The sequence below is a fragment of the Sesamum indicum genome, linkage group LG5 (genome assembly GCF_000512975.1).
Source record: "Sesamum indicum cultivar Zhongzhi No. 13 linkage group LG5, S_indicum_v1.0, whole genome shotgun sequence".
NCBI classification, from domain to species: domain Eukaryota; kingdom Viridiplantae; phylum Streptophyta; class Magnoliopsida; order Lamiales; family Pedaliaceae; genus Sesamum; species Sesamum indicum.
Window position 1 is genome coordinate 6,233,391 of NC_026149.1, and position 10,923 is coordinate 6,244,313.

A 10,923-nucleotide genomic window follows, 5' to 3' on the forward strand; every position below is an offset into this window, starting at 1 on the left:
CCATGTAATGGTTGTCGGCCGTGGTATCTGCAAGGGTGGCTAAAACATTTTAGCCATGACAATTATTTTTACCATAACTTTTAATCATGGCAAATAATTTATTCTTGGTGCAAACTCTATGTTTTTGTATCTGTTTTATTTAATCGTGGTCAATAAAAATTATTCATCACGGTTTTTAGTCCATAGCAATTAAAATTATAGCCAATAGTAATTTTTTTTTCCCTAATGACATGTTTGGATTGATGGATTCAAAAGTGAAAATCTCAAATTTCTCTAATAATAACAAGATTTTTTGAATTTATTTGGATAATTTCATATTACAAAGTATTTCGAATCCCTTAACCTTCATTTTAAACTATGTTTTGTAAAATATTGATAAATTTAAAATTTTTCTGGAGTAATTTCAAATGCTTTCCCTAAACCTCTCTCCAAATTTAATTTTTTATATTCAAATGTAGCATTAGTTAATTGTTTGATCCCTTTAATCTTTAATTCATTGTTTAACTTATAAAACAATGTTTGTTTATGTTTAGGTTTAAGTTTAATTAATTGTTGAAGTTTAATTCATTGTTTGTTTATGTTTTCATACGTAACGGTATATAAAGTGAAAACATGTTTGTTTATACGCATTACAAATATACTGATTTAATACCAAAATTCAATATAAAATACAATTTTATTAATAAATCTAAATATATTCTTATTTTCACACACAACCTTATATAAAATAGAAACTTGTTTGGGTTTTTATTTTCAATTTTCAGTTTTGGATAGAATTTTTAGTGAATATATTTAAATTAATTAATAAAATTATATTTATATTAAATTATGATGTCAAAATGTTATATTTCCAATAAAAATATATATAAATAAATATATTTTTACTTTAATTATTATTTCAAAAAATGAATACTGAAAATCAAAATATAAACAAATTCAGTCACATCAAAAGTAATGATGATCACGTCCTACCTTTACTATTATCATTAAGGGTAAATTATAACAACCTCTCATGAGGTTTGGCATAATTATAAATACCCTTTCGTTGTTTGAAAAATTAGCAATACCCCCCTGATTTTAATGATCGTCTAACAATTACCCTAATCCGTTAGATTTCCATCTATTTTTTGGTGAACTGACCAAAATGCCCTTGTGGATTAAAAATTATAATTTTATTCATTTTCTTAATTTTTTTGGACTAAGTGGATAATTTTTTTATAATTTTTAAAAATTTTTCATCCATCTTGTTCGATTTTTTTATAAGTTTTTAATATTTAAAAAAAAATAAAAAAATTGCAGTAAGGGCAAAGTTGACAATTTCACACCTCTATCCAAAAACAACATAATTTCATCAAACATATGAGGGTATTTGTAAATTTTCAAACAATAAGGGAGTAATCGTAATTATGCCAAACCTGATGGAAGATGAATGTAATTTACTCTCATCATTAGTCTCCTCTTTCTCCTCTCTCTCTCTCATTGCCACTAAGATTTGTTTCTTTGCCTTTTTCTTATTTCTCTTTTAATGTTTTATGTTCAGTCTTTTTCCATTAAGCTTTAAAAAAAAAACAAAAGCTTAAAAAATCACATCATATATATTGCACTATGATTCTGTTTTGATTCCACGCCATTCCATTATTTGAACCTAACAACAATGTGTTGTTCGGATGATTCATATTACAAGAGATTTTAAAGCTTTCCACTCTCATTTGGAATTATGTTTTACAAAATATTTTATGGATTTTATGGTGTCTTTCTATTGATGAATTTGTATTTGAAAAAAAAAATTTAGTAAAAAGATTTTAAATGACTTCATCCGAAAGAAATTTGAAATTCATTCACTAGAAAAAGAAATATGATTTTTCGTTACGGTTAATTACTACAGTCAAAGAAGAAAATTATAGCAACTACAAATCAACCACGACTTTGTAAAGACAACTGGCCGTTGTTTCTGCAAGTGTTGGCAAAATATTAGCCATTACTAAAACCATGACAAATGTTTTGGCTATGGCAAGACCTATGACGAATATTGATCGATCGTGGTAAAAAATTTAAGTTTTTTGTTTGATTTTGTTTAATCATGATTAATAGTATAGATTTACCATGGGAAAAATATCATTTTTTGTCCCGTAACTTAGGACCTTTTTACTTTTTGGTCCCATTGGTTATGAGATTCTCACTTTTGATCCCGTAACTTCTAAAAAAAAGCACTTTTCATCCTATGACATATTTTCGTTACATATTTTAACCGAACGTACCACGTGCCCAGCACGTGGCTGTTAGAGCTTTTACACTTTTGGTTTCATATGTTATGAGAATCTCACTTTTGGTCTCATAACTTTCAGAAAATAGGATTTTTGATTCTATAACTTTCAAAAAGTACCATTTTTGGTCCCATGCAATAATCACGTGGCCTTTTCCGTTAAATATCTAATAGAAATGTGTCACGGGACCAAAACTGCTATTTTTTTTTAAAGTTACAGGACCAAAAGTGATAATTTCGTAACCAATGAAACAAAAAGTAAAAAGACCCTGAGTTTTGGAATGAAAAGTATGATTTTCCCATTTACCATGATTTTTATGCCGTGATCATTTATAGTGTACCAAAAATTCAAATTTTCTTTTTATAGTAATACATATTTATCAAAACTTAGATCAAAATTAAAATGAACGAATTTAAAATTCTTTACTTTTAAAGGTATCTAAACATATCCAAAAAAATTATTATGAAAAATATAAAATCCATTATTTTAAATCCTTCCATCCAAACACAATCTATATTTATTCAACTTAAAATAGAATGCAATATTTTTTACAATGATTTGGAGTAAATTTCTATGTATGTATTTTAAATTAACTTTCACAATTGTACGTTAGACTGAATTTGATAACTATTACGTCATTGAGCAATATTTGCATGTTATTATAAATAGGAGAGATTTTACTGTTAGCATTATTCATCCCAAGTGTTGTAAATACACATTCAAAATCTTTTACTTTAAATTAGAGACCCTTTTATATATTTTGTCATAACTATTTAAGACAATTTTTTTCCCGTATATATTTTTCGTAATATTAAATAAATAAATAAAAATAATAATTTACTTTTATGATATTTTAAAAAATGTGAAAAAAAAATACCCCTCCACTCAGTGGTGTGGTACGGTACACGCGTCTTATTTTTTTAAAAAAATTATTTGCATCTTCATTTTACAACCATTAAATTTAATGAAACACAAATCAATGGCTCATATTATATCTATCATAATATACGATCCGTATAAATATTACCTTAAATCTACAGTTGATAATTTATCTTTACAAATCAATTTATATACAAAGAATTATAAAATATATTTATATATATGTATAATGTATATTTATAATATATATACACTATTTATATAGATAATATATATATGTATAGAAACCTGTCGGGCACTACAAGAAAACAAGACATATATTATAAATAATATTGTAATAAAATTAATCACATAATTAATAATATGGACTAACAATGGATACTCCATAGCAATTGTATATTAAAATTATCAAGAGAGAGAGAGAGATGTGGGCAACAAAATGATTATAAAAATTGGAATTCCGTAGCTAAGGAGATGGACGAATAATGGATATTTTGTAGCAAAATATGTGTTAAAGATATTTAAAGAAAATTAGGTACATAGGCAACAAAATGACTCTAAATATTGCAGCAAAGTGTACATTACTTGAATTTTTATTGCCTCGCTCTCTTTTTTGCTAAATTTTTCTCAATTCAACTCTCTCAAGTCTCTCTTATGTATTGATGTCTATGGCTGACAAACATGGCCTTTGAGTAACGAAATTTTGCCCATTTTTCCCTCTAAAATTGACCGTTAGTTTTGACAATCAAACTAACGGATAGTAGCAACAATGACGGAAAATAAAAATGTTAAATATTAAGTCTAATGACTTGGTAATTTGAGGTACCAAAAGCAAAATAGGAATATAGTTAGGATGCGAAAAGTGAAATTGTCTTAATTTAAAAATTAAACTATAGGATATTTTATTTACAAATGAACTACAAAATTATCATAATTTTGAAAATAAATTTGCTACAAAGTCTCATTTGCAATAGGAATAAAAATGGCTGTGAATTTTCCATTGCTATAGAAATGAATATAACTATAGAACTTCTAATTCTATAATGACGTCACTACTATGGAATTTTGGTAGAAAATTGCTATATATTTTTCGTAGCCATGGCACTGAAAATTAATAGCTACAAAATTTTCACTTCAATTGCTACAATAGTGGCTACAGATTTTATTTTACCATCTCACATTGGTAATGAACAAATAAGATAAGCAATATATAATCATTGATAAAAGAACTCAAGTACATCCATTAGATATCTTTTTTCAATGAGTTGTTCATAATCAAATTTTAGGGTGTACTCAAATGGTTTGGATGCAATTCTCCCGTCCAACAGGCTCGCATGGGGTAACAAATGATATCAGAGTTGACCACCAAGCAGAGTAGGGAACTAAGTGATATGCGGGATAAAGTGCTACGTGCCCATAGGAATGGACCGGAGGTGTGACACTATGAATCTAACAATACAAATTCCGTAGTTAAGATTACAAAAATTATCAAATATTCGCATCGGATATTTCATTATTATTACAACAAAATTAGCTACAAAGAATACATATATTATATATCTATAGAAAAAGCTACAGGAATCCTTAGCCATGAGATAGTTACAAAAATTAAAATAATTGTAGCTAAAATTAACTACAGAGGTATATGTTTATGAAATAGCTACGTAGCTATAGATACATATACATATACATATATATATGAGTACTCCACTTTCCCTCCCCCCTTATAGATCATCGATCACTTTTTTCCCCGACCTCTAAAATCGGCGTCCGACTCAAATTTAGGGTGTTTTTTTTTTTTTTTTTTACTTAATACTATACATGTATATATTGTATGAATATATATAATTTATAATTTATTTATCGTCAAATTTTATTTTTATATTTTATAATTTATGTATACTTTGTATAAATGTGAGTCATTGATTTAATTCAAATAGACCTAGACTACTTATTTATACATCAATATAAACAGTAGATCTAAATCAGGAAAAATATAAGCCTTCGATTTGATTATTCAATCTTAGTTGGTGATAAATATATAAAACAAGATCTAATAATTCACATTAAGAGCATAAAAATAATTTTATAAGGTAAAATTAAGCAAAATTGCATAAGGAAGGCGTGATGCATACCGCATTGCCTGAAGGGATATTTTGCTAATTTTTTAAAAAATTCAGGGAGATAAATTGCTAATCTTTGTTTCACATAGTACAATTATGCTATCACAGTTTCCATAAGAAAAATAAAAAGTAGCACATGAAATGCTCAACATAATATTTTCTAGTTAAATTATTTGTAAGCCTAAGACTGTTGTAACTCTTGGAATTTACCTATGGAAACTTGCAAGAAAAGTAAGATGAGAATAGAGTTGAAGGATATATGCGGCAATGAGATAAACTAATAAATTGCAAAGTGAAAATGTAGTAAAGTAAAATAATAATATACAAAAAAAAAAAGCTTTAATAATTGTTCAAATGTATACTAATTCTAGGTATGATGAGCCTACACAAATTAGCTTACATAAAATTCGATTGCATGTAGAAGGAATAGATCTACACAAAACTCAACTCGGTATGATGAGCCTACACAAATTCAATAAAGAAGAAACCCAAAATTATTTATAATTCAAAAGTAACATTTGGAAAAACTCCAAATTTTTTAGTTTGTTGAGGTTGAATGCAAATTGATTTGGTAATTAGAAATTTTTTGTTCTACTCTTTATAGGGATTCTCACATATACGCTCGTTATATTCACTACAATGGAATTAATCTTCTTTTAAGGCACAAATATTTGCCTCATGCATATGGTATATATTAGATCAATATAGTTTTTGGGGCACTTAATGTAAGTGTCGAATATTGATAATGGAAAATTATCAAAAGACAATAATATCCCTTGATTAAAGGTGAAAAGAGGATTTCAAGGAAAATCACATTTTATGACAAGTATACTTCATAAGGTAAAATGTTTCATGGCCTGGATTACGCCCAAGATCAAGGAGCCATATCCGCCGTGCGATCTGGATGCTTGATCAACGTAGGACCGTTTGATCTGAAAGAAAAGCATGAGATCTAAGCACGTGTACTTACATTAATGAACGAAGTCGCCTTATAAATATGAGGGATGATTGACAGAGGGAGGTAATGAAATTCTAAACACTCCCTTTATTCTTTTACTGCATATCTCCGTACAGAACTTAATCTAATTTGGGCGTCGGAGTGTCCTCGTCGGGGATGAACCCGACTAGTTTAATCTTTTGTGCTTCAGGTTTTAAGATCCGCCCGAAGGACATTAGATGATCAAGATTCTTGCTCGAGGCTGAAATTCCGTAGCCGATCAATTGGCATCGTCTGTGAGAACGATAAAGTTTAAACCAAGGAAGCATGGAAAGAGATGGAGGAAACATTCCGGGAATGGACAGAACTACAACAAATGATGGAGGAGGCAGGTCTAAATGCAATCGTGGTACATATTAGATCAATTATAGTTTTTGGGGCACTTAATGTAAGTGTCGAATATATTGATGTCACAAGAAGATTTAAAGTACTTAAAATGCCTCTATATTATACTCTACATGGACACACACACACACACATATATATATATATATATATTGTACTGATTAATTTATAAGGTACAAATAAGTGTCCCTAGATCAAAATAAATAACTAATAATAATAACAAACATACATAACTAAAATTGTATTTTATTGAAATACATACATGATTAAAATTGATGACTATATAGTTATAGGAGAAAATGTGTTAAGAGTACAAAATTCACATGATCAAATGTATTTTTAAAAAAGATAGAGGACCAAAAGTGCAACAACCCTATACTTACAGGACGAAAGTGAAAATTTGACAACTTAATTATTAGAATAACTAATATCTATTAACTCTTTAACATTGAGATGTTGGATTTGAATCGTATTTGTAATTTTTTGTATTGTTGACTATTGCATTTTATACTTTTACTTGAATTTGATTTTGATGGTTCATTTTGTATTATAGGTTTCTAAATTAAATTGTTTCGGACATGTAATTTTGGATATTTGATCATAGAATTTTTTTTAATTTTCTGTTAATTCGGTACAAAATTGGACTGAACCGAAATAAGTTCGATTTTTATACAGAAACGAACATTTTTAGTTCAATGTTCGATACGCCATTTCGGTATGCTAAAATTTCGATTCGATTCGATTTGATTTTACTGAACGGACTCTCCTATTAATTTTAAAAGATTTGTTGCTAGTATGTGAAGTTTTATAAACTATTGTACCAGCTTAAGTGTCGAGTTGCGATCACAACTGACACGTGGACTTCAACTAATAACAGAAAAAGTTTTAAGATAATAACTGCACATTTTATTGACGATTCCTGAATTTATAGAATTGCATTTTGAGGTATGTTTAAATTTAAGTTTCAATATAGTAAATTGATGTAGTTTACTTTGAAATAGTATATTTATCATATTTATTTGTTTTATAGGTTTACATATGTTCAACTCTACGTACAACTAATGTGCTTGTCGAAGCTTTAATAAATTGAAATATTAATCGAAAAGTGTCAACAATCACGGTCAATAATTGCATAACCATTGATACCATGATTTATCATCTTTTAGACAAGCTTCCCATGAAAGACATGCCTCTCTATGGAAATGTACTTCATATGTGTTTTTTGCTCATATCCTTAATTTGATGTGTAAGATGGTTTGAAAAATTATCAGCGATTCAATTGAAAGAATACGTGAAGTGTCTTATATTAGACTATTTCATCTAGTAGAGAGGAAAATTTTGAGGAAGCAACTCAGCAATTGCATGTTAGTTGTACGAAAAAATTATATTTGGATTGTAAAACAAGTTGGACCTCAACTTTTTTATGCTAGAAACTGATATAATCTAAAAATATATATTCCCATGATTTAAAAGTTTGAGAATAAACTATAAGAGTCTACCAGCTAAAGAGGATTGAGATAAAGCAAATGAAATTTGTGCAAAGTTGAAAATGTTGGAATAGGTGACCAAAAAGCCAATTGAATTGATGTTATGAAACTATTCACCAATCTTTATTAAAGTAATATTATCTTGATGAATATGATAAGTATTAATTCTTGCAATAATGTGTTTGATGTGCTTACCAATTACGTTAAATAGCGTTTTAACGTCACAACAAATTCCCACAAGTCAATTGGATAACTCATATAATTGGGTTGCGCATTGGATGACAGCTTTGAAACCAACACAAGCATATGGAATTAGAGGTTTTTTTTGGTATGAGGCTCTTTGATTTTATTCTGTAGAAGTTGTAGCTAAACGGTTTTGAGTGCCAGCAATTCAGCATGGAGATTTGGTCAGAACCAAGTTTCATGTCTTCGAAAATCATCTATTGTCATTAAAATATATTGATTCCCCTTCCAGATCTTTAAGAAAGGTTCCTGGAGCTGAATTTAGGGAGGGAGTTCTAGTACGTTGTTTTTAGCGTTATTTTGAGGGTTAGTCTGAAATATTCCAAGTTAAAGACCTCGAGACTAGGCATCGAGGGTCCTACAGAGATTTGCTCGAACTTAAAGAACCATTACAGTCACATACATATTGCATATGGTTGTATATTGGATTCGGCGAGAGAAGACCGTGTTTTGGCCATGGTCATTATAAGCTTTGTCCAATGTAGTCAAAATTTGTAGTGAGGACAATGGGTTCCAAGAAGAGAATACATCCCCTGTTAGTATATGACAGCAGTCTCTCCTACGCGCTTTGAGATGCGTTCCAAGTTTTAGAACCTGTGCTACAGTAGTTGGTCGAATATGAAATGATTTTATATGTCGATCGATAGAGCAAAAGCAGTATTGACTTTTGAGCATAGATGCCTAGTCCAGAATGAGAACCGATACCCAATTTTATTCTCCAGACTAAGGTCGAGAGATGGTTGATGGAAGGAACTTACTCGTATGGAACTCGAGAGCCTTAATGTTCACGCTAATATCACCTAGTGTCTAGTATTATGGACTGTTGCCAAGCGGCCACACATGATGATGAGCGTTTTTTATTAATGGTTGCTAAAAATAATTAATTAAACTAGAGTTAATTAATCAATTGTGCCGAACACAAGCTTAAGTCTAGTTGAGGGTGAACCTAAAGAGTTTCACACAAATCACTGTGTAGGTGAAAGAATTAATTTATAATTAATTATAGAATATAAAGAATTAATTGAATTGAATTAAATTAATTCTCGAAAAGCAGAAATGATTAGATCATTTATACGTGGGATAATCCATTGGATAGATGACCCAAGAATTAAATTAATTGGGCTTATTTTAATTAATAAATTAAATTTATTAATTTAAGGATATTGGGTTTATATTTTTTTTATTGCATTAAATGACATTGGACTATTTACTTGGGTTTTAATTAAATTGAAAATCCATTAAACTTTGTGTTGGTTTTGAACTTATTTAAAATGAAGCTCGTTCTACTAAAGTAAGGCTCAAGGTCAAGTTGACTTCCTTATATAAAAACAGGAGTTTCCTCCTTATAATTAGAAAAGAAGGGTTGGCCGAGTGGATGCTTTTGGCAAGCACCGGCTCGGCTAAAAGTAGTGCTCTTTTATTTGATATGATTTGCAATCATACTACATGGAAGGTTACTTGATTGTTGGGATTGAATTTGAATGACTAGGCCATTCATCTCCCAATAGTCCAGATACAATACACACACGTAACCCCCCTCCCAAAAGCTCTCGACTGCCTTCCTCTCCCACACTCCTCTCGGTTCTTCTCGATCTTGGATCAAGTGAAGAACAAGTGTGAACCAAAAATACACTAATCCATAGTGCTATCCATAGATTCCTTCTTCCTAGGTCTAGTCTTTTCTAACAAGACTAAGACTTCTCCCAGTGTAGTGTGGACGATTTAGAGGAGTTCTATACTTGAACTCTCGATGAATGGAATCTGGATTTAGAGGAGCAATGCTTGAAGCCCGATTCCGAGAAAAATGATAAAGATGAAATTTTTGTTTAAATTACGTGTCTTTCATTTTTATTCCATAGTCGAAAATGCGTGATGTACTTATATGTTTATAATTTGCATTTTCATGCACCAAATGCCCAGGAATGTCAAGGTACACCCCTTGATCCGATTTTTATGTTTTAAATTTTGTACTTTCATGCATCCATCACGTTCTCAGGTTGATCTGCTCCCTTCAGAAACTTTTTTTATCAAGTAACGGAGATATTTTTCAGGACTCTTTATCCTACTCTTAATTTTTATTTTTGAAGATTTTTTATATCAAATTGAAGTTAGATGAATGGATGAAAATTCTGAATATATTGATTCAAGATATGAATGAAAATATATTGAAAAATGTGAAAAATATTCAGATACTTGTCATATCTTCGGTGGGGGGTGGTGTTGTTTTAAATCCTTTATTTAAGATGAAATTGGTTAGTTTTACTTTACCCTAATTTATTGTGAAAGTTCAAAATTTATAAATGATGAGGTTTGGAAGAATTGTTATTGTTTGTTACTTGACAATCAATCTAGATTTGGTACTTTGAATAAAGGAAGTTCAAGCGTTGGTGGTTTGGGAAATACAATGTTGTCTCCTTTAACAGTAGTATTATAAGTGTGACAACCTTAATATTTATGACCATTATATGGCTTCAAGTTCTAACAGTTCTACTACTGACGTGTTTATGGCATCAAAGTTGATTTGTATTTGAAGGAACGTGTCTTTCCATGAACTTGTGATTTTGATGTGTTGAGTTGGTGGAAGG